General features: G+C 41.0%; 2 protein-coding genes across 3 annotated transcripts in view; one reads left to right on the forward strand and one right to left on the reverse strand.

Moving 5' to 3' along the window:
* PDCD10 (programmed cell death 10) overlaps positions 1-20,140 on the reverse strand; it is a 46,642-nt gene extending 26,502 nt beyond the window's left edge. The window contains exon 1 of the mRNA XM_075547003.1: positions 19,985-20,140. The gene's annotated coding sequence lies outside the window, so the exon portion shown is untranslated. The remainder of the gene's footprint in view (positions 1-19,984) is intronic.
* A 697-nt stretch (positions 20,141-20,837) lies between these two features.
* The window catches only part of SERPINI1 (serpin family I member 1), a 104,409-nt gene continuing 99,223 nt past the window's right edge, over positions 20,838-26,023 (forward strand). Inside the window, exon 1 of one of the 2 annotated variants that reach the window (XM_075547000.1) lies at positions 20,838-20,992. The gene's annotated coding sequence lies outside the window, so the exon portion shown is untranslated. Of the gene's footprint in view, positions 21,004-26,023 lie in introns of both variants that reach the window. The other variant, XM_075547002.1, reaches the window with a different exon arrangement.

Consider the following 26,023-nt stretch of genomic DNA (forward strand, 5'->3'; position numbering starts at 1 on the left):
TGCATTGGACAAATCTGCTAGATAATACCTCTTTAGAATACTGAGAAGAAAGGATATTACTTTGAGGAGTAAGCTGTGACTGACCAAAGTTCATGGTAGTTTCCATTGCCTCATATGCATCTCAAAGTTGACCACTGAATAAGGAAGAATGGACGTGCTTGAATTGCGATGACGAAGAACAATAATCAAAGTACCATGGACTACTATAAGGAAAAACAAATCCTTCTTAGTCAAGAAGTACAGCAAGTAGAGGCAACAATGGTGAAACTTAATATCATGTATTTTGGATGTGCTGTCAGTAGAGATCAGTCCCTGGAGAAGGTCATCATGCTTGGTAAAGTAGATGGGCAGTGAGAGTGCCTCCATGAGATTGATAGGCATTGTGGTTACACCATTGGGCTCAAGCACAAGAATAATTGAGGACGGAGCAGCACTGAGCAGTGAGTGTTTCATTCTCCTGTGCATAGGATCACTATGGATCGGAACCATCTCAACGGCACTTTCAAGATTGTGGAAGGTGTCCTGATGGCACCATGTCCTGATGAATTAAGTATCAGCTGCTAAGTGCTAAGTGAAACATACCTGCTGCTTTTTAAAAGAAGAGGCAGTGTGTATGTAGCATAAAAAGTTATGGAAATCCTGTGGGGCAGTTCTACTCTATCATGTAGGGTCACCATCAGTCAGAATCAACATCAGTGGGTAATAATTTTGTAGCAACACTTTTGGACTCATGTTGTACAAGTACTTCCTCCCCCTCAAAAAGGTAATTTCCCCCCAAAGCTACGTTTGTTTGTTTTTTTTTTTTTTACAAAATAACCTTATCACCTTCAAAATACTCTCCATTCCACTTAATGAATTTGTCAAATCTGCTATCCCATTCTTGGAAACATGTTTCAAACTCATCTGTTTGGTTGGCTGATAGCACTTCCCTCGTTGTTTTCCTTTACCCCCTCTACGTCATCAAATCCCTGTCCTTTCAGGTCTCTCTTAATTCACGGAAATAGAAGTTGCATTGAGCAAGGTCAGGTGAGAAAGGTGCGTGGGGAAAGAGGACCATGCTGTTTTTTGCCAAAAAATGATGGGTTATTGTGGTGGCAAAACTAGTGCCATCTGCCACAAATCTTTTTTTTTGCATACTTTTGCGTAATCTTTTCAGAACCTCTAAATGGAAAGCTTGATTAACAGTCTGATAGAACAAACTCTAAATGCACTGAGTCTACATTTTCGTCCATTTGGGAAGTTGATGAACGTCCGGAACGAGTTTTATCATCAATCAACATTTTACCTTTTTGGCAATGAGAAAACCACTTAACACTAGTTTTTCCCATAGAGCTGTCCTTGTTGGCTGTGTTCAACATCACAACAGTTTTTGTGGCATTCTTCCCAAGCAGGAAGCAAAATTTCACATCTGCAAGATGTCCTCTTAAACCTCCACCAGCCATCACAAAAAAACGAAGGCCAAGCAAAACTGCTTTTATGAGAAAATTCACTGTGACCAGAGACTGGGCACACTAACTGAAAACAAGTTGCTCGCCTAGTGGGAAAAGTGTGTACTCTGAAAGCTCCACCTAGCAGGGCTTCCTTCCTTGTTTGAAGGTACCCCTTGTACAACCAACATCCTCTCCAGGAAACACTGCCTGGCAAATTCTCTCTTCAATAGGTTCCATATTCTGTTCTGCTCTAACAAAAAGAAACTAATTCCTACATTTTATTCTCTTACATACCTCAACCTCACTGCCATGGAGTCAGTGCCAACCCATAGTGATTCTACTCTATAGGGCGAAAAACCCATTACTTGATCAGACTATTAATTTAGAAAGATTGCTTTGATCATAGAATGAAAGGCAGAATAGAACATGATGGCAAGGTAAACTTATGAAACATGGTATGCCTATGTATGTGACAAACAGGACCCGAATAAAAAGCAAGAAACACAATGACCAAATTTATTGCCCTCGTGTCAATTTTGACAACTGTTGACCCTACTGTCATTTTTATAATCTACTATTCTATTTATCAGTACATTGTGATTATAAGTCAGAATCAAATCTATGGCAGTGAGTTTACTTTTTGAATGTAACCAGTTTTTCATAATGAACAAACTTGGGGCAAAACAAAGGGGGCTGAAATGCATTATTGTTTTTTTTAAAAAGTATGGGATACATGGTATAGATAAAAGGCATGGCCAGTGGTGGGAAAAAATGCAAATGAGAAACAGCAGGAAAGGGCCACCACCAGAACTTACAAACGGTTATCTCTTTTGATGATAAGGATAAAAAAGCACTCTTTTCTTTAATAAGTATTCTGATAGTAACACCAGACACTGGGAGATACTGCAGTACAAGACAGTCTCAGACTTCATGGTACTCACAGTATGGAAAGCAAAAAATAAACAACTGTATTACACAGGGAGTCAGGGGAGAGGGATGAATGAGAAATCAGAATAATGTTAGGTGCCATCAATTCAGTTGCTACTCACAGTACAATAGAATACTTGATCTATTCTATCCATAAATCTGGATCTCTTTCAGCCAGTTGGCCAATAGCTGTATTCCGTATTTCGTGGCACAGAGGCGTGCTGTCAGAGCTTCACCAGTTTGCTGAAACATTTCAGGTGTTAGTCCATCGAGTCTTAGAGGAACTCTGTTTGGGGCTAATGCCTTCGGCGCAGTTTGTAGTTCAAGTTCACTGTCATTTGATCATATGCAATGTTACCTCTTGAAATGGTTGACTATCAACTAGTTCTCTTTGTACAGTGCATGTATTCTTTTCGTCTTTGATGATTCCTGCATCATTCAATATTTCAGAATCTTTCAATGTTGCAATCTGAGGCTTGATTTTTTTTCTTGAGTTCTTTCAGTTTAAGATATGCTGAGTGAGTTCTTCCTTTTTAGTTTTCTAAGTCTTTGCACATTTCATAATATTTTGTCTTCTTGAGCTGCCTTTTGAAAATTTCTGTTCAGCTTGTTGACTTCATCATTTCTTCCATTTGCCTCTGCTATTCGATGATCAGGAGAAAATTTCAGAGTCCCTTCTGACATCACTTTTATTTTTTTCTTTCCTGTCTTTTTAATGACCTCTTGCTGTCTTCATGTATGATGATCTTGATGTCACCCCACAAATCATTAGGTCTTCTGTCATTGGCAGTCAATGCATCCAACTGTTCTTGAGATGTTCTCAAAATTCAGGTGGGATCCACTCAAGGTCCTATTTTCGCTCTCAGGGACTAGGTTTAATTTTCTTCAGCTTCAACCGCAACTTAGATATGAGGAATTGATGGTCTATCGTACAGGCAGCCTCTGTGGTTGTTTTAGCTACTGATGGTGAGTTCTCCTTTAACTCTTCCCACATATGTACTCATCTTGGTTTCTGTGTGTTCCATCTAGTAAAGTCTACATGTTTGTGTGTGTTTTGTTGTTGAAAAAGGTTACTTGTGAAGTCTTCATTGATCTTGCAAAATTCTGTCCAGCTTCAATTTCTATCATCAAGATCCCATTTTCCAATTACCCGTACTTCCTCACTTTCCAACTTTTGCATGACAAATTGCCAATAATTATCAATGTATTTTGATAGCATGTTTGAAGACATTAGTAGAATAATTTATTTATCACTAGCTTTAGTGATTGGTACATAAATTTGATTAATAGCTGTATTGACTGGATTTTCTTGTAATCAGGTAAATACCCTATCAGAGATAGTTTTGTACTTCAAGTTTATTATGAGACAGAATACCACCAATTCTAATAAGAGTTTTAAACACTGAATTACTGTTTGTTTTAGCTCAATTTCTAGTTAACATGTGCTGTCATTTCTTCCAACTTCCTCATTTTAAATGTTTCAACTGACAACCAGCAATTAGCCCAGGTAGCAGAGTCTTACAGGGAAGAGAGCATGCTCAGGGAGGGCTGTGGCCCTGTCCTTTGACAAGGTTCCTCACGTCTATTTGGATGTGGCCCGACTCTTAACAGGTGGGTAACACGTGGACGAAGCTCAGTCCTCTAATGGGTACCGATTCTGGGGCAAGTGACGATCCCAAGTGTATGACCAACTGATGATCACAAATTCCACAGTTCAAATCTGGAAAAGTCTTAAAATGTTACCTCCCCCACTTCCCCCTACCATTCCATGGAAATCAAAGCCCCAAGTGGTGGAGTGGCTTTCCAATGGTCACAATTTCTACCTCACAATACATAAAATAACAAGATAATAAAAATCCAACAATGGCATATGTCCCTCCTTTCAAATGTATTACTTTGGAGAAATTTTTTGCAGCTATATTGTTAGAATTCATAGAATTAGAACAAAGAATAACAACCAAAAATCCCACACACCCCCAAACAAAATAAAAACTGCACTTGTAAGGACATAGACAAAAGACATACTCTATAACAAATTTTTTCCCAAAACCATTTTGTGCTGTGGAGATACTAGTACAAAGTATGCATGCACATTGAAGGGAAGGGATATTGCTCCTCCATCCACTTGTCAGGAGGATGTAGGTGGGAACTGTTGCAGTCTGTTGTACAGTCACTGTGGCTCAGACTGACTTGATGGCACCTAACAAAAACAACACCCAGTGACGGGGGGGTGCTCAGTTTGCCATTCTACTAGTAAGAAGGTGGGCTATTTCAGAAGCAGCGGGAGAGAAAATCCCAGGACCAGCAAGAAGAGCAGCCACACTTGTCCAGGATTTTTGCACAGAGAAGCAGTGGCAGCAGAGACTATGAAGGAACTGCCACAGTGCGGCCGAGACAAGGAGACACACAGAGGTGAGCTTCTGGCCCACTGACCTCGTAGAGCTAACTGGGTTCAGGCACAGAGCTAAGCAAGCTTGGTAACACTTACCAAAACAGGAGAGGCCAAGGTACTGAGTGAGAGAGAGCCTGAAGACCAGAGAGAATCGTGCCAATTAGGGTGGCAGAAAGAGGTGCTGCAGATTAAAGGATTGTATCCTTAATGGGGGCACAGTTAACTGCTCTACTCTGAAAGGTAAGCAATGCCACCCCTACCCCCTGGCCCTTTAGAAGACAGGCCTGGTGAACCTCTACCAAAAGATCAAAGTTAAAAACAAAAACAAGATAACACCTGGGGGAGTCATGAGTCAGAATCAACTCCACACATCTACTAACAACTTCTACCCCAAGTGAGTCAGCTGAAGACAGTAACTGCATGCAGTGAGGAGGCAATACACACAGGTTTGTGACCATTCCACACAAGACTTTTAGGAGAGTCTGCCCAAGAACCTGTCAGCTTACTTTCAGAGCTGCTCTAGAAGGTATCTCAAGACTCAGGAAGCATTTTCTAAAAAGTTTCATTTTACTCCACCTGTGTGGTTTAAAGATAACTCTCAAGCCTAAGGTACATACTCCCAAAATAAAAGGAATGGACAAATGAAAGCCTTTGGCACTCACAGGCAGAAAAGGTAGAAAAGGAGACTACATTTTAATGTTTCATTTTAAATGCTTCCGATTAGGTAAATCTGTCTTATTTCCTCTTTATAATTTCATTTTCCTCCCAAGAACACCATCCACTGTCACTGTTAATTCACTCATATGACTCTATAGGGCAGAATAAAACTGCCCCGTTAGGATTTCCGAGGCTATAAATCTTTCCTAGAGCTAAAAAGCTGTATCTTTCTTCCAAGGAGGAACTAGTTGAGGTGAACTACTGCCCATCACGACACCACAGAGGGACTAGAATGGCTCTGCATTTTTGTTAGGTCTCAGGCCTGTCTATTAACATTTAACTGTTGTCGTTAGTGCCACTGAGTTTATTCCAACCCGCAGCACCTAGTGCACAACACAAGGAGACGCGCGGCATGGCCACCACCATGGTATCAATCCATCTGCGTGAAGGTCTTCCTCTTTCACCCCTCTACTTTACCAAACATAAATATGTCTTCTCCAAGGACTGGCCTCTCCTGTCATGTCTAAAGAATGTAAGTCCAAGTCCTTGCCTCTAAGGAGGACTTGACTTATTCTAAGTCCTGGCTAGGCTTGTTCTAAGGCAGATTTGTTTGTCCTTTAGGAGTCCATGGTACTTTCAATATTTTTCTCCAGCACAATTCAAGTGCATCAATTCTTCTTTAGTTTTTCTTATTCACTGTCCAACTTTCACATGCACATGAGGTAACTGAAGACACACAAGATGGGCTCGGGCCCACTTCAGTCCTCAAAGCAACATCTCGGCTTTTCCATACACTCCCGAGGTCTTGTGCAGCGGCTATGCTCAAGGCAACACATCGTTTGATCTCCTGACTGCTTCTTCCATGAGCACTGATTGTGGATCCACACAACACAAAATCCTTAACAACTTCTCTCTTTTCTCCATTTATCACGATGTTACCTACTGGTCCAGATGTGAAGATTGTGGCCATGTTTATATTGAATTTTAATCCAAACTGAAGGTTGCAATCCTTGGTCTTCATCAGCAAGTGCTACCAGTCCTTCTCATTCCCAGCAAGCACGACTGGGCCATCCCTGCATAAGGCAGATTGTTTATAGTTCTTCCTCCAATCCTGATGCCACATTCTTCTTCATATAATAGAGCTTCTCTGATGATCTGCTCAGCATACTCAAGAGATATGGTGAGATGATACAACCCTGATGCACACCTTTCTTGATTTTAAACCATGCAGTATTCCCTTGTTGTTTGCACAACTGTCTCTTGATCCATACACAAATTTCTCATGAGGACAATCAAGTATTCTGGAATTCTCATTCTTCTAAAGGGTATTTATAGTTTTTATGATACACAGTCAAATGCTTTGTCACAGTCAATAAATACATGTAAACAGCTTTGTCTGCTTTCAGCCAAGATCCATCTGACATTAGCAACGATAACTCTTGATGATCCATGTCCTCTTCTGAATCTGGCCTGAAACTATGGCTGGTCCATGTCAATGTACTGCTGCTGCAATCATTGCTGGATGATCTTCGGCAAACTCTATTTGCATGTTATATAAATGATGTTATATAATTTGGGCCTTCTGTAGTCACTTTTCTTTGAAATAGGTAGACATGGATCTCTTCCAGACAGTTGCTCAAGGAGCTGTCTTCCAAATTTCCTGGTCCAGAGAAATGAGTGCTTCTGGTGCTTCATCAGCTTGTTGAATTTCAATTCGTATCTCATCGATTCCTGAAGCTTTGTTTTTGACTAATACATTCAATGCAGCTTGAAATTCTTCCCTCAGTAAGGAAGAACTGCCCAGTACTATGCTGTCCCCATGATCAGGTGGGGATTGGATCATTGTCATCTAGGATTTTAAAAAATAAATTGCTAGAATTTTCTTCTTAGTTTGGAAGCTCCACTGAAACCTGTTCAGCATTACAGAAACCCAGAAGCTTCCACTGACAGGTGTTGGCTGTGCATGAGGTTATACTGACTCAAAATTGAATCCAGTTTCCACATGAAGGCAAGAATTCTACCACTGATCACAGATGTTCTTCAATGGTTACACAGTTGGTGCTGCTATTCGCTGCCATCACGTCAATTCCAATTCATGGTGATTCCATGTTGCATAGAACTACTCAGTCGATTTTCACCAAAAGCCCTGGTGGTGCAGTGGTTAAGTGCTTAGATGTTCACAGGAAGGTCTGTTTCAACCACACCACTCTACAGGAGGGATTTCAAGATGGGGTTTTCTACTCCTAGAAAGAGTTTCAATCTCAGAAACCCAGAAGGGCAGTTCTACTCTATCCTATTAAGTTGTCAGTAATAGACTCGATAGTAGTGGGTTTGGCTTTTTGGTTTTAAAACAGAACTAATTTCCTTTCTTTTTTCCACATAAAATCCTGTCAAACTTCAAATATGAGAAATAAGTTACATTTTTCTATTATTCTAATAAGTAAAGGGAGCCCTCGTGGTGCAGTTGATTAAGCATGAGAGGTGGTGTTAACTACAAGGTCAGTGGTTCAAATCCCGCAGCTGTTACACATGGGAAAAATGAGGTTCTGTTTTCATAAAGAACTGTAGTCCTGAAAACCCTATGAGGCAGCTCTACTGCTGTGTAGGGCCACTAGGAGTAAGAAATGACTCAAGGGCAGTTGATTTTGGGGTTTTGTGAAGCAAATTTCAGTTCGCTAGTTCATGCCACGCTCAGTAGGAGTGTCTCTGGCACCTGCTCCTCCAGTTAGAGACTCCTGCAGTCCAGACTGCCTCAAATGAACAACAGAGGTAATGGCTTTAACACTGAAGCTCAAGGCAGCAAGGATATCTGGACTCAGATTCTGCCATAACTTAGGAATTCCAGAACGCAATCTCTCAACAGTAAATTTACCTTGCTTTGGTCATATGCATTTATACATTTAAGAAATTAAAATCTTAAAACTATTATCATTTTAAAAGTAAAAATAGTCATAACTATAACCTAGCCCAATTTCACCACTTAGAAATAAAGTCCCCCAAAATTCCTATGAGGAACTGGTATAGAAATAATGACAGATACTTACAATAAATATGCTACTATATGTCTATGACTTAGTGTACTGGACATGTTACTTGATCTAGCGAACTGAGTGACTTCTCAACTAACCAGCCTAGCTCTTTGCCTTCATGGGGTAACAGGCTTATAGCCAAGAACCTTCCACTCCACACATGTGGAGTCAAGAGAACAGAAATGTGTTTAGAGAGAACAGGAATGTGACTGATTTAAGTTCACTTTGGAGCAGTGGTTCTCAACCTTCATAAGGCTGCAGCCCTTTAATACAGCTCCTCATGTTGTGGTGACCCCCCAGACATAAAATTATTTTCATTGTTATTTCGTAACTGTAACTTTGCTACTGTTATGAATCAGACAACCTCTGTGAAAGGGTTGCTCGACTCCCAAAGGGGTCGCAACCCACAGGTTGAGAACTGCTGCTTTACAGTTCTGCATGCATTTGTGAATGTTCAATCTGATGTTGCTTAAAACCACAGAATAACTCAGAATCACCTGGCTACCTAGCAAATGAAAGGCATTCTTTGTTCAGGGTGCAGGGTTGTCAATGCCATCAGGTTCAGTTGATTCCAGCTTATGGTGACACCATGTGCGCAGAGGAGAGCTGTGACACCACAGGGCTTTTAAAGAGTCCAAGGCACCTGTGTGGGTTCAAACCACCAATCTTTCCAGTCAGTAGTTCAGCACTTAGCAACTTTTATGACCCCAAGGACCCAAGGACAATGTAATTCATGCGGCTCTATTAATCAGAAGCTCCCTCTGGAAACATTTAATCTTTAGGAAACAATGCAAAACATGGTGCCAGTTGATAAATGATTCACAAAGGTAGCAATGACAGCCTGAGTTGACTACTGAAGTGCCAGCTACTGTGCCCAACCCAAGCAGCTGCTTGAACATGTTTCGGACCCAATAGCCTCCCATGGTTTCTGTTTTTCCCAAAGCTTACTATCCATCCAGTAAACTAGCCTATATAATTTTTAAGTGTTTTTTTTTTAATTAACCAGTGATTGTTTCTACAGTTTGCTACAGACCCGACTCACTTTAAAATTAACTGCCTCATATCTGTAGTACACAGGAATATGTTCTGGGGAGCACTATTCCTTATTATAGAGCTCTCCAAAATGTATAAAAACTAAAGTTTTTTCTACAAATGGATGGTAGAGAGCCATAGAGATTTAATGCGGAAAGACCTGAGTTTAAAATGTGCTCAAATGTCAGGTAAATTATTTAAAATTTATATTTAAGCTGAGTCAGATACTATGATCTAGAATATTGAACAAAGCACTAACCTAACAGGATTGTGAAGAGAACTAAACACATAGAATATACTTAAAATTATGGCTGACACACAATAAGGGTTCAATTTATATTATTAACTATTGACATTATACCTAAAATTTTATAAACCTAACAAAGCATCCAAAGCAAATTACTTTGAGGGGGCATAAAAGAATTTGCTAATCTGAAACATTGTACTATTTTCCTAATCTATGCTAAAATGATGTTCTATTCTCTCACAGTATATGGCAGGTTCCCACAAAAATACTCCCTGTAAACTTTTGGTGTGTGTGTGGGAGGGAGGATGTGGAGAGAGAGAGAAGAGATTCCTATCAAGAAACCGCTTACCACTGGGGGAGTGCAGCGGAACAGCAAGGGAATGGATTAGTAAGGTCCCCAGGGAATGCTGAAAGTGGACTTTGGGGCCAGGGCGTGGTGCCCCAATAGACTGGACTGGAAAATGCTCCTAAGGGCCAGCAAATGATCCTTGAACTAACTACAAGATTTTCTTTTGTGAAGTGTTTTGCTTTGTTCTTTGTCAGTGGTTTGTTTTTGTTGTTTTGTTGTCTGGTTGTATACTGTTGCTTTGTTTTCCTCTGTCTTGTTTTCGTGCGTGTTAGTGTCTCCACATGTCTGTCTGAATAGGACAGGCTGGACGAACTATCTGGAAGAAAAACAACGGGACCGACAGTTCCGGGGGAACTTGGGGTAGGGGGGTAAGGAAGTGGTGTTAAGAAACACAGGGACAAGGGAACAACATGGGACCCAAAATGGTAGTGAGGGGGGAGCGGCAGGCCTGGTGAGGAATGATCAAGGGTAAGGTTGCGTAGAGAAGAAGTATAGCTGTAGCCCAGGTGGGGAAGGAGCATGGTAGTGGGGCAGGAAGAAAGTCAAGGGAGATGGAGGAAGGAGCTGGGAGTCAAGGGGCATTTATGGAGGTCTAGACAAAGACATGTACATGAATATATATATATATGAGGATGGGGAAATAGATCTGTATGTCTATATTTATAGGTGTAATATTAAGGTGGCGGAAGAACCTTGGGCCTCTACTCAAGCACTCCATCAATGCATGAATACTTTCTTTTATTAAATTGGCACTCTATGATGCTCACTCTCCCGACACAACTGCTGAAGCCAAAGTGGGTGAACAAGTAAATGTGGTGAAGAAAGCTGATGGTGCCCAGCTATCAAAAGAGATAGTGACTGAGGTCTTAAAGGCTTGAAGATAAACAAACGGCCATCTAGCTCAGAAGCAACAAAGCCCACATGGAAGAACACACCAACCTGTGTGATCGCGTGGTCCCGAAGGGATCAGTTATCAGTCATCTAAGAACAAAAAAATCATATCATTGGCTGCACACCTCCATGATATGATCGCCGAAGACAAACGGGTGCTTAAGCAAATGTGGCGAGGAAAGCTGATGGTGCCCGGCTATCAAAAGAGATAGTGTCTGGGGTCTTAAAGCCTTGAAGGTGAACAAGCGGCCATCTAGCTCAGAAGCAATAAAGCCCACATGGAAGAAGCACACCAGGCGGTGCGATCACGAGGTGCCAAAGGGACCAGGTATAAGGTATCATGCAAAAAAAAAGAATATATATATATAAAATAGTGAATGAAGGGGGAAGTGCAGTGTGGAGACCCGAGGCCCAAATGTCGACCACTGGAGATCCCCTCATAGAGGGGTTTAGGAGAGGAGATGGGTCAGTCAGGGTGCGATGTAGTACCGATGAAGAACACAGCTTTCCCCCACATCCTGGATGCTTCCTCCCCCCAACTACCATGATCCGAATTCTACCTTGCAGGACCGGATAGGGCAGAGGTTGTACACTGGTGCATATGGGAGCTGGAGGCACAGGAAACCCAGGGTGGACGATACCTTCAGGACCAAGGGTGTGAGGGACGATGCTGGGAGAGTGTAGGGTGAGTGGGTTGGAAAGGGGGAACTGATTACAAGGATCCACATGTGACCTCCTCCCTGGGAGAGGGATGGCAGAGAAGGGAGACTCGGGATAGGTTAAGATATGACAAAATAATAGTCTACAAATTATCAAGGGCTCATGAGGGAGGGGGGAGCGGGGAGGGAGGGGGAAAAAAGAGGACCTGATGCAAAGGGCTTAAGTGGAGAGCAAATGCTTTGAGAGTGATTAGGGCAAAGAATGTATGGATGTGCTTTATACAACTGATGTATGTATATGTGTGGACTGTGATAAGAGTTGTATGAGCCCCTAATAAAATGTAAAAAAAGAAAATGATTAGGGTAAAGAATGTACAGATGTGCTTTATACAATTGATGTATGTATATGTATGGATTGTGATAAGAGTTGTATGAGCCCCTAATAAAATGTTTAAAAATTAAAAAAAAGAAACCATATGTCCCGGAAAGTCCAACAATACTGATCATCAGCCTTTTATAGGCATTTGTTTGTTGACAATCTCAGAGTCCTTGGTTTCTACTGGACTGATCATGCATGAGGCTTTTCATGAATAGGACCTGCAGGTGAAGGACAACACTCTCACTGCATCCCATTGGTTAGAATGCAGCTGCAGGGTCTCACCAGAAAATGAAAAAAAAAAAGAAATGGCTTACACAGTTGTAGTAGTGGGTTAGTTCAGTCTGGTTCAAGTCTGTCTGTCATATGTGAGCTGAAGGCTTCTCTCTCTGGAAACGTTTGTACTACAGCCCACAATCCAGGATAAAATGTGGGTATCTGCTGTTGCAGCCCCTGGACTGTTCCAACGCCCCCCAGTGGGCAGCCTCATCAACTCTGGGTAACACTGCAGGAGAGACTAATTTAGTAAACAGCTGCTGTGGTTCAGAAGCAGGAAAAAAGATAAAGATGTGATCGAAGACCGCTAGATAATTCATAGAAAGGCAAAAATGCACAGCCAATCACCTAGAGCTGACAAGAGGACCCAGGAGCTTATTATCTGATTGAGTGGATGGAAAATGGAAGTAACAACAAAATAGCAACAACTGATTTCTAAGCTATTTTTCAAGAACTAGTTGAGGAAACCAAAAATATATCGCTTCAGTTGTGTTCCCCCTACCAGTCAATAACTGAAATTTGCTAAACCCTGATCTGAACAAAATTTAAACAAAAACATCCACCAGAAAACAGGAAACAAATAAATTTAATAAATAAATGTAGTCCCCTCGACTAAATTATTGCTTATCCAAAAATTTCACAACCAGACTTAAAAAATCAAATAATAACTACCTCAGGAGTTGGTTAGTAAGGTACATGTCTTTTCATTTCCTTTTTTATCAGTATTTGCCAATTTCCTGTTTCAATTTCTAGAATATAATGCTAACGTTTTCTTTTAAAACTCTTAGACATTCAATGAAACCTTAGTCTGAATATTTTGGCTAGGTTCTCTACAACTGAAAGTACAATGTAAGGAGGCTGTACCACAGAAGTCTTATCTACTTGCTCTACATCACTTATCTTATGAAAACTATGACCCCTACAATACGCAATATGTATTTTCTTCACCTTAAGAAATTTCTTTCCCACCAAAGCATAGCTACATGACACACACTCATGCTGTACAATTATTATCCCAGCTCACTTGTCTCACCTAGATGCTAATGAGGTCACAAGGTCTTAGCTTGATAATACCATTTAATTTTATCTTTAATTTCCACTGACCTCAAATATAAAGGAGATAAGAAATGAGGGTTTTAGAATGGTCTATGCTTACATTACGCAAAATTTTTCTTGTAACCATTCTTGCAAGTACATAACTTCAAGCAAGCCCACCAAGAATATCAAGACCTCGGGAAACTCTCAATTTTGGACAATCCTGTCAAAATGCCAATTTTAATATATAAAGGCATCCAAGTACATATTATTTCTGGGTAAAAGACCACAGCATTAGTCAAAATCTTTTGGAAAATATCCCCACAATCTGGACTAATGTAAGGATCATTTCAACCTACAACCCTCCTTCCACATGTTTAACACATTGTCAAGTAGGTGCTACTGTAGCAACCTTACATGATCTGAAAATGCAGCAGAGGTGCTAATTTCTTAAAGTTTTGTCAAATTCACCCTTGGCTACAGCTCCACTTCTTCTTAAAGTTAGCTCTCAGTCACTGCTCAAGTCGATTCTGGCTCATAGTGACCACACAGGGCAGAGTCGAATGCTCCCTGTGGGTTTCCGAGACTGTCGCTCTTCATGGGAGTGGAAATCCTCATCTTTCTCCAGTGGAGGGACTGGTGGTTTTAACCTGCCCAATGTGCTCTCAGTATTCCTGGTTAAGGTACATTTCAACACTAGAGACCAAATAGTTATAAAACAATTTTTTTTCCTCCAAGGGTTCCTGGGTGGCACACATGGTTCACAGTGAACTACTAATACCATGAATGAAGAGTCTGGAGATCTGCTTCCAAAAAATGACTGCCAGGAAAACCATGGCACAACTGTACTCTTATCACCTAGAGTCACGATAAATTGTTATCAATCTAATAGCAAAAGTGAAAATCAGTCTTGGCTCAAAATTATCAAGCAAAATAACATAGGTTGTGCTGGTTAGGGTTTATGTCAACTAGACACTGCTGGATGTAGGGCTGGAGACCTATCAATCAGGTCACGGCCTGATTATATCTTCTTAGGGGTATGGCCTTTGTATGAGAAATCCTAAGCAGAACCTCATTTTGCTCCTTTGCCTTCCGTTGGAGCTAGGTCATGCATCTGGTTCATTGCTATGTTGGGTCCCCATCAGGAGCTGCCAGCTGAATGCCAACCTTGGATTCATTTACTTCTGCATTCACCAATCTGTGGCCCTCCTTCTTTATCTTGCTTCCTGTATCTCAGCTTTTGCAGCCAGAGTCAGAGAAGCCTTGCTGCTCACATCTGACACACTTGAACCAGACCGAACTATCCTACTTCCTTCAACTGTGTGAGCCATTTCGTGATATCTCTTCACACACACACACACACACACACACACACACACACACACACACACCCCGTTTTTGCTTCTCTAGAGAAACCATCCTTACACACGTGAAATAACTTAATTAAAAAGCTAAATCTCTTTAGAATATAATGGTTTAAATTATCCACTCAAAATACAAGGGGGCCTCAAAGTGCTTGTACAAAAAAATCCCTTTGTGTTTTGATTCCCTATGGTGGACTTGAACTAGTGACCTTGTGGTTAGTAGCTCAAAGTACCATATATACTCATGTATAAGCCAAGTTTTTCCAACACATTTTTATGCCGTTTTTATGGTAAAATTGGGTGCCTTGGCTGTTATTCAGGTTGGCTTATACTCGATTATACACGGTTATAATCCATTACAACATAGGGGCTCCTTATAAACTCCCTAAAAGAAAAGTTTTATTTATCTCTGTTTTCCTAGAACCTAGCACGGTACTTTCCAGTCAGTGACAAAATTAGGTGGAGATGTGGTAGAGAAATGGGACATAATCCATACCCTACAGAAGTGTGCACCATCGCAAAGAGAGCCAAGAAGGAAATAGTGACATGCCAAGCTGTCACTTTTCATAACCCCAAGGAACATGGTGGAATAGTGTTAACCCAACTCAACTAACCCCCTGTCATTGATTCAATTCCAACTCTCAGCAGTTCTGCACAGGGGAGCAGACAGCCTCATCTTTCCCATGGAGAGGCTGGTGTCTGAACCACCAAACTTGCAGTTAGCAGTCTAATACTTACCCAACAATGCCACTAGGGCACCTACATTGCTGCTCAATAAATGTTGGCTATCATATCCTAGCTCACTCCAAATAGAAGCTGAAGCAATTTCGCACCTAACAGATAATAAAGATTTAACAAGTGAATGAGCCAAGCTATCAATATTATGCAATTTCGATTTGCCCCTGATTAAAATGTCCAAGGGACTGGCCTACTGAGTACACAGTACAGGCATTTCTTGCTTTATTACACTTCACTTGATTGCACTTAACATACATGGTACTGTTTCTACAAAATAAAGGTTTATGACAACTCTGGGTGAAGGAATTCTATCACAGTCATTTTTCCAATTGTATATGTTTACCTCAGGTCTGTGTCTGTGTCACATTCTGGTAATTCTCATGGTATTTCAAACTTTTTCATACTGCTATTGTACCCTTTATAAACCACAGTATAGTATAAATATATAACTTACACTTAAACTACAGTATAGTACAAATATGTAACTTTCGTAGACACTGGAAAATAAAAATGTGTGACTCACTGTATTGCAAGATTCGACTTCTCATGGTGGTCCGGAACTGAACCTACAATCCCTGCAACATCTTCAAGGTGTGCCTGTCGTGTTTCCCGCGTCACACATTCCACTTCTCTGTACCCAAACATTACAAGCGTCCTAACAAAATCCTCGTTACAAAAACCAAAAGACTGTAGGCAACCACTTGATTCTAGATAACTTTGAAGGATGAGATTGAACAGGTTCAAATCACTTTCTGTTAGTCTGAAAAATGATTAGCCATGCCTAGAAGTGACCATGAAAAATAAGACTGCTAATATTATAGTGCATCCAAAATGCAATTACTTTGTAGCTAAAGTAAGAAAACTTAACTTTTCACCTTCTTACAGATAAAAGGAAACATTTTTAGTTTTCTGCAAATGATTTTTAAATGTTTCATTTTTAACGTGCATCTGTATGTATATTCCTAAAACATAATCCCTTAGCTATAAAACAGTGCTAGTACTACCTACTTGAAGTAATTGTTTTCAGGATAAAATAACATCAGGAAAACATAATTAAAAGTTAGTTACTTCTATGCCTATTTTGTTATAATGAATTTTGCTTGCAAACATAAGGTCTCCCAAATTTTATAATAGTAAAAGACTACTTTTTCACTCTGACATAAAAGCTACCTTCTGATTTTAGAGACCTCTCTACGGTTTATATGCAGCGTTTTATATAAAAGTTTATATAAAACTTCAATCAATAATTCCTTTGTGTCTAACCCACATTTCCCAAGTTTAGGCTCCTCTGGGAGGTCTGTAAATCCTCCTTGAGGTGCAAAGGCAAGCCTATTTTATGCATTTGTGTATTTCTGCTGTGAGCTCAGTGTTGAGAGCACTGTGCATGAATGCATACATTCATTCATTCAGCAAACATTTACCGAGTACTAAGTTTATGTACTGTGGTAAGCAGTGCAATAAGAAATGCGAGAGAGAGGGAAAAAAAAGAAATATGAGAGAACTGACAGGGATTTGCCTGAGCGTTTACAGTGTGGTGATAGAGACAGACATTTAATTATACAAAAACTTAAGCTCCTATTGTGATTAATACTCCAGAACACTCGTAAGTACTATTAAGTATGGGAGTCAGAGATCAGCGACACTTAAGCAGCAATGTAAAAAGTAACAAGGAGTTGCCCAGACAGAAGAATTCTTAGGGCCGCAGTCCAGGAAGATACAAGGTGTACGAAGGCCCTGCATCCAAACAGGGTAGGACTGTAGTAACTGGAAGGTGCAGACAAGGAAAAAGGCTGTGGAGAAGAGAGAGCCAGAGGGGATAAAAGACAAATTACCATCAATAAACACAGTAAAGAGAAATTATTTAAATCACTTTAAGTCTTTTTCTCCCGTAAGAAAAATAATCTAAGGAAACGGAGGATTCATTTGGCAACACTAGAGCTATGGAGTCAGAAGACCTGGATGATGCACTGGTCCCACCTCTTACTAAGGACATGTCCCTGGCAGTCACTTAGCCAATCCGAGCCTATTCATGCTTTCCTAAAATAAATAATCATTTCACCTGCTGACAGCACAACAGTCCACTCCTATTCTTCTACATGCCTCCCATCAGTGTACTGTAGCTGGAGAGTGTGATGAACACAAAACACAACCTAAGCTGTATGAGAGACTGTCCACATGCTGATCTAGGCCAATGCGAATCCCCAAATAATAGCAACTGTGGGTCGGTACACTGTAAACTATGAACTCCTATCAAAATACAATTGAACACATCTCTCTGTGAGCCCTAAATTATCAATGTGCACAGGACCACAGTACTCCAGGACAGGACTTTATAAGAATGCAATAAAACATTACTGCATCTACCCAACAAGAGGAAACAATTTCAAAACTATGACCACCTTTAGAAATCAAAAGGAATAAAGTGGTAAAATCAGCCTAAGGTCAAAGCAAACACATATTGACATATATCATTTCAATTATTTCCAAGTTTTCCTGCCTTACTAAAAAGTTCTTTCCACAACCTAATTCCATGCAAATAGTTTCAATCTCTTTCCATCTACCCCCACAAAAAGGAAATGCCATTTTTGCTATCTAGAAAAATACTTTCACACACTTACATTACCACCCCTGACTCACGCTCAGCTTATGGTTTACTTAAACAAGCAAAGCCAGTTGTCCTCAAAGTTTTCCGCTTACGGTTCTTCCTTCCCTGTGTACATTACTCTGGGTGCTACGTTTTGCTGGTTTGACTGCTCCTGTAGTCACCTCTCTTCTATTTTAAGAATCATGTAAATTTCCAGACCATATTAACTTCACCCACAGAATATAACACCTCTGAACATAGTGGTTTTTTGCACTCAAAAATTAAACACAGTTAATAATAAACTGCACACTGCACTCAAAATGTAGCCTATTTTATTGGTAAACTTATATCAAAGTAAATCATAATTGGTTACCTTTTGACGGTAAGTAGTTTAATTATTGCATAAGCTCTTAACACAAAATCCAGCCATCGATGGACTTAATCCTAAAATTTTACCTGAGAACTATTCAATAATACTCATGAGCTCTAATTGTTCATAGTAATAGTAACGTTAAGACTAGATCAAGAACTCTACTTTCCACTCATTATGAAGCATAAGCATCCTGTGTTTTTCATTCTACAAAAAAACATGAATTAATATGTTGATCCTGATTATATTACTTACATATTGAGTAATAAAAATTAAAAGTAAATAAAAATTACAAGTAGGAAATATGATGTTCCCTCCATGACACTCAGCATAACTTCTTTTTCAATACTGAGTACACTGAACTCTTTTAATACTAACTTATTGGGGGGGAGGGTAAATTTTGTGAAGGAATACCAATGTCATGATCCTCACTCACAGCAACCCTACTGGACGGAGTATAACTAGCCTTTTGAGTTTCCATGACTATAACTCTTTATGAGAGTGGAAAACCTCATCTTTCTACTGTAGAACAGCTGGTGGTTTAGAACTGCTGACCTTGAAGTTAGCAGCCCAAAACTTCCTAGGTTTCATCAACTATGAGTACAAACAATCCTAAAATAACAAATGCTCATATAACTGGTACGGAGGGTATTGCTTAATTAACATTCTTGCATCTCCTCCATACCCTTTAAAAATGAACAAAATATACCTCATAGATAAAGATATGTACATTGAAACAGATACCCCCGCCCCCATCTGTTCTTACATAGATTGGGGCCTTTCATTTGACTCTAGCTAGCACAAAATAAAAAGACTTCTTAAACATATGTAAGATGCATTATTTTGCAACTTCTTCAACCTTTTAAAAACACACACACAACCAACCTCCCTATGCTTTCTCTCATGAGGCGGCTCTGAGACGGTGGACTAGAATTGGGCAAGATTCTGAAGATCTGTCCCTGTGTGTGTGACCTTGGGCACATCACTGATGGCCCGAGTCTCTTCATCAGTAGCACGATGTGAAAGTGCTTTGAAAACAGTAAACGGTAACCATCTCAGGTATTACACATAAGAGGGGCAAGCCATTCTACTTGGGGCAAAATTGCTCCACAGAGAAGCCACATCAAGAAACTGAAATGAATCCGTAGCTCTCAGTCAACATTTGGCCCTTCTTTACACAGTTCTCTCACAGGGCATAACCCGAGGCACCCCTAAAAAAAAACCCGCCCAAGCACCCCTTCCTCCCTACACTTCTCTATCTTACTTCTAAAATAAGGGGGAAACAGCAGCCTCATCTTCCTCGCCCCAAGCCACACCTTTAAAGGACCCACCCCAAGCATATCCGCCCTCTCCCCTCTCCAGGGCACCAGAGGCCAACCTCGCCCTTCCTGCCGCCCCAACCTAGAGAAGACTTCCTGGAGGCGCTCAGGCCCAAGTCATTTACAAACCCGTTTTACGCCACTCGCGCAGGGTAACCTCACTTACGCTCATAGGGCCCCGCTGCCAGCCCCGTCCGCTCCGTCTGCCAGAGCCAAGCCCCGAGAGCCTCAGCCCGGGCTCCGTGTGGCCCAGACCCCCTCAGCTCTGCAAACAGCCACACGGGCACAGACAGAACAGCCACGCCTTACCGGCAACAGGGCCACGGACTCCACTTCCCACCTTTGGAGTCCTCTCCAACTCCCGGATCAATTCACTCCGGCGACGCCGGAAGGACCCGAGAGGAACCAGGCGTTGTCCGGAATCCTGCCCAGCCAGAGTCGCGCACGGGATTGTGGGGATTCGTAGTTCCGCCCACTCTTCTCGCCGGCAATTCCGGAACTTGTAAAACTACATCTCCCAGCAGGCCGTGCGGAAGCGCCTGAGGCTATGGGTGGGGATACTCCTAGCCAATAATCTGAGAGTTCCCTGCCTTGGCTGGAGGAGGCGACAAGAAGAGAGAGGGTGCACGAACAGGAGGGGGAGGGCGGGGTCAGCTCTCACCTGCGCCAATCAGAATGCAGGGCCTGCCCCGCTGGCAACGCACCCATTGTGGGGGCGGGAAGGAAGAGCAGAAGCAGGAAGGAAGGGAGGGAAGGGTCTGAGGTGGGGGACGTGGGGCTGCTTGACTGGGTACGCAGCGTGGACCTGACCGGGGGACCCCGAGAATTCGACGACGGGGCCGAGGAAGGACGCGGTGTGGAGACGCGTCGCTGGCTGGACAGGCAGCGTCCCCCCAGAACCGCCGGGCTCCGGGTTGTCGGACCCGCGGGTCGGGGCCGGAGAGGCTGTGCTAGGGCTCCCGGTGGAGGCGCGAGGGTGGGGCTGGAGGCCGCCCCAGGGGTGAGGCCACGAGGTGAAGGGAACGCGCGTCTCCAGGGACAGAAAGCGGCGGAACCGCTGCCGAAGTGCAGAGAAGGCGAAGCCACCCGGGCCACAGCTTCCCGCCGCCGACCACCGGGGCCAGCCGCAGGAACAGCAGGGGGAGGAGCCACAGCTGCTGAATTCACCAACCAGGGGAGGGGGGTGGAGCTTGGGTCTCTGTAGCTGCTGAAGGCGCTTCCTGGACTGTAGTTTCCAAGGGGAGAGCAGAGCAGGAGCCAGAGCGAGCGGAACGCGGTCCTGGGAGCATCAGCTCCAGCATCCCGCCAGGTTTGCAGGTGTGTGGGAGGTAAGCGTGGTTGCCTCTCCTAGGCATCCACACGTGAGATAGCCTCTTCCCATAGGAGCTCTGCAAAGGCACAGCTCAAAAGAGTCTCTCTCGGGCTAGGAAATCGGTGCAAACGCTATTGAGCGAAAGGTGTACATTTTTTTGGACTTTGGAGGAGGGTGGGGGGAGCAAAAGGTGTCTTGACCATGGCCAAATAAGGGCGTGGTTAGTGTTTTGAGTTGTAGCATTTCAATTGTTCTAAGAGATGGCAAAATTGAAAAAAACCCCTATTAATTGCCAATGTGGATAATATTTGGGTGAGGTGCGTAGCAGCAAAAAGCAAAAATGTTGTTGATTCAGAATCACTTCAGAACTCTTTTTGCTAAGAAAATAAGTTTGCATTCTTCAATGCTTGCCATGTATGTTGCTTTATTAGACTGTCCTACTACTGACCTGTTATCCAGTGTGGTTATACTGCAGGTTCTTAGAATTGAAAGAGATCTTTATTAGGGAAGCAAATGCAAGCAGAAATAGTCAATATAACGGAAAGTATCAGGAGTTTAACTTTTGCCAGCAATAAGGTAAAAAATATGTGTCTTAATGGGTGAATACCCAGCTTTCCTTCCAGCGACTCTGGAATATTGAAACAAAGACCTGAACTCAGCCTACAATGAGAACATATGGTGTACTTCATTGCTGCTCCATATTCTCCCATTTGTGTCCGGTTGTGTGTGTACTTTATAAAAAAAGAACACAAGAAAAGCTGTGTGAAAATGTGTTCTCTGATTAGAGTATGTAGACTGATTACTCATAGTGTGTAATCATAATATGTTCAGGCTAAAAAGACATGTTGGGTCATAAATATAATTTTTCTTTGGTATTGAGCCATGTGTCCATTTCTTTGAAGTAATTATTTGTGGGTGGAAATATACTCCCATGCTAGGTAAAGAGGAGAGCTGCTCCTGTCTTTGTGTAATTATGACACAATTACAACCTGTTCTTTTCAGACGACTATGTAAAAGGCTTTTCACCGAGTTCATTTGCTTTTCTTTTGCAAAAAGGTTCTCCAGATTGCATGGCTTTGAATCACAGTAGCATATTGCAGCACAGTTTACCCTGAAGTGCATTCATTGTGACTGTTGTGGATTTCAGCGAGTATGAAGACTTTCATAGGAAATTTCTCGAATTTGTGTCAATAAAATAAAATAATGACCTTCTATTTCCTTTTTCACCATTTGTTGATTTACTTAAAACCAAAGCTAAGCCCATTGCAGTTGAGTGGACTCCAACTCATAGGATTTCATTCTTCTAATGCACGCAGAATTCCTTTTTGAAAAGGCCAAAAAGAATTGTCTTTGTAGCTTAAAGTTCATTCCCACTGATTGCTTGACAGCCTAAGTGACCTGTCAATGTATATACTCCTCCCTTTCAACAGCCCCTCCCACACTCACACACCAGAGAAATATACTAGATGGACAGGTCCTTTTAAAATAGCTGCTTTTAGATTGCCCCCTAGCAGATCAGGTGTGACACGCAACAAAGAGGTTTAGAAAAAGAAAAAAGCCACAGTAGCCACGAAACTTAGAAGCCCTGGTAAGGATCAGATTTTATCCTTACCAAGTCTTTGAAGAGTCTGTTAATCCACACCGCCGACATGGCACTGTGAAAATTATTTTAGGGGAGAAAAGGGAGTGGGGCATAGTGAGGTTTAGAAAAGATGTGTTGGCCCTGTTATTTTTGCTTAAATGGATTGAAATCAGACTCTTAGATTCTCTCTCAGGCTCTTCTGATTCGTTTTATGAAATTGAACATCATCATTGGGTTATGTCCCTCACAGTAATACTAAGATGATGATGACTGAAGTTTTGTCAAAACCTTATTAAAAGGTCTTTTGGAAAGAACTTGGTTGGGAAACAGTTAAAAACCCAGCAGACTGGAGAGAAAATAAATATCAAAAGAGTTGACATTCAAGTGCACTTTGAATTTGAACTACTTAATAGATCTTTTGCTCTGTGTTATCACAAAGGCTAGAATCTCATAGGGAATAAATGAGTTTGTGGCATCAAGGTCCTAAATGTTTTGCTTGTTTTCCTGATTTGATTCAGACTTCCTGGGTCAATGAAAGAGATGGGGATCCTGTATATCATGTAGGTGTAGAAGGATGCCATTTTTATATGGGGAAAATGATTGCCAGTAGATAATAGCTGGACATTTGTTACCTTGGAGCCTCTTATGCATTTGAACTTCATTTTCATGTCAATTTTTCAATTATCTGAAGTCTTGTATTAACCTTGTTGCTAGTGTTGTTAAGACTCATTGCATGGCAATTTGTCATTTTATTTAAAACATTGCCTTGGTTAAAATCATGTTATTTAATCTGCTCTTGGTTTTTACTAGTTGTGCATTCATGTCAAGGAGGTTAACATAATATAATAAAAAATAAAAACGACCACAAAACTGTTAAGAATGTCTCTCTTAAATGGAAGTTGCTCTGGGGATTAGAATTCGTTAGCAAAAGATTTGGTTATTTTCAAATTACAATATCTTTGGTAGTTTTTTATAAAAATGTAGAATTCTGACTCTAAGCCTCTTATGTAAAATAATTGAGGAGCATGGATTTCTCTTTCTAATAGGACTATTCACTGATGCATGCAGCACCAAAGAGCAAGCCTGAAAGACTCGAGATCAGGTTTGGGTGTGTGTACAGAGAATGACAAGGAAGGAAGAGTGAGGACCATGCCCTTAGCAAGGCAGACGAGAGAGTTGATCTTTTTCCTTAAGTGTCATGGATTCCCCCTCCCACCACACATTAATTTCCAGAAGCATAGATCCATAATAGGAGACATTGCTTTCCTACATTGTCATTTCCTGCATTTAATCCAGGATGACAGGGATTCATTAATTCATTAAATTTTGAATACAAATAGATTATTAGAGCAAAGCAGAAGAGATCACATATGTACACCTTTATGTCTCCCAAACTTGTTATTTAAAGGAAAGGGAACAAAAAACTCTAATATGATGTTTATAATCTTTAATAAGAGAAGTACTTGAACCATACACTAAGGATGAACAAGAACTGCTTTCAGGGCCATGGAAAGGGTTCTTTATAAGCAAACTTCTCAGGTAAAACATTTGAGGATTGACACAACATTATACAAAGGTAAGGGCTTTATTTTTCTTCACAGTCTTGCCTCAATGGTTTTCAAAATGTAATCCTTAATTTTTGGAATGTATTTTATATAAGTAGATTATTAGCAAGGAATCCTGGTGTCATAGTGGGCTATGTGTGGAGCTGCTAACTGCAAGGTCATTAGTTCAAGCCCAGTCTGAACTGACTTGATGGCAATAAGTTTTTTTGGAAATTGATTAGCTTCTTGAAACCATTTCTTTTCTATGTTATGGAGTACTTCACATAACATTCAGCATCATTTCTGAATTAGAAATACTGGTTGATATCTCTTTAATGTATATATTGAGACATCTTCCAATTTGAGAGACAAGAGTCCATCAGGCCTTCAGCATCTGAGACCTGTTTTCTGTTGATCAGCCTTCGCAAAAGTGTAAATGGAGCACAATTTGATTCAGACAGTGGTGAGCTGCAAAGACGCATCTACAGCTTTGGGTGTCAAAGTTTCTAATCCACCCCTGACATAGAGCTTATAAAGCAGAAGAAGGCTCCCTGACTGGTGGAACCCAAGGTCTGCCAGTGGCTCCCTACCCTTTTACCTCAAGTCTCTGGAGATAAACCTTTGTTGAAGCTTGAGACTAAGAAGTATATTTTATTCTTTAGAAACTGAATTTCTATTCCACTTTTTTTCTGGTCATTCCTTTAAAAATGAGAGGACAGAAAAGAGGAAAGAAAAATCAGATTTTAAGCATATTTGATGGTGGAGATATGTATGTGTGTGTGTATGTATATATATGTATATATATATATATATTATACACACACACACACATGATCTTCCAGAAAAAAAATATTACGTTTGGAATTAAGAATTTGATGACTTTTGGTAAAATATCGGAGACTTGGTAAATTGTAAACAGTTTTTTTATTAGTAACAAAAATAATAACAGGCTTTTGCTTGCTTTTTAAAACATCTTTGCCAGATGCTGATGGATATTGATTGACTTAGAAATGATCATTAATCTCCCCCGTGGTTCCTTTGTCACGACTATGCTACCACTATGCCTTGTAGAACTGATTTCATAACCATCTTCACCAGATGGGTAGGGCCTTCAGAACTAAGTTTCATTCATTTTTTTTCCACTTTAGGGCTTTATACAGAACCTTTATTGGGTAGGCGATAGCAGTTTACGTGACTATTTGGCAATTTATAATGAAGCATCATTTTACACTTTTCACAAACAAGTACAGCTTAAAAACTGAATTTTTCTTCGACATCTGTTTTAGAACCAAATCTAGCCCTCTGCCCACAACATTTGCTTATATTAGAGCAAATATAAATAGCACTTTCTCTGTGTAGATTTCTGAATGGATAGCGCAGACGTGGCTATTAACTGTACCATTGCTTATGCGTGCGTGCTTTCAGGTTTACATTTATTTATCACACTTGCTGGGATGAGTGGGTCCTTCTTGCTCCTTGCCTCTATGACATTTGCAGATTTAAACATATTTTGGAATACCACCCACCTCACAAGCATAGAAACACATTTTCTATGGCTTTTTTTTCCCCTTGACATGTAGATACAGAGACAGATAAATGTAATATGAGGTTTCTCTTTATTAAACTTTAACTGGTCATGAATATTCTATTTTCAATGAAATGGTTGCATTGAGAGGCCTGATTAAGCCTGAATACTACAGGAATTTATCATCTTTGAACCATGGTGGAGGAGTGATAAGTTTAGAGACAGGCATTAGCAATGCATAGTGCTGGCCTCTGTACAGGTTAGCTACTGAAGTGTTAGGTACCTCCAGATACTGCTTTGAGGCCCCCTTCTGGCTCAGCCTAGAAATGGAGGCTTTTGAGCCTTTCCACAGCTCCTAATAGGATGGGAAAAGAAACTGTAGCCA

Source organism: Tenrec ecaudatus, chromosome 4 (assembly GCF_050624435.1).
Source record: "Tenrec ecaudatus isolate mTenEca1 chromosome 4, mTenEca1.hap1, whole genome shotgun sequence".
NCBI lineage: Eukaryota > Metazoa > Chordata > Mammalia > Afrosoricida > Tenrecidae > Tenrec > Tenrec ecaudatus.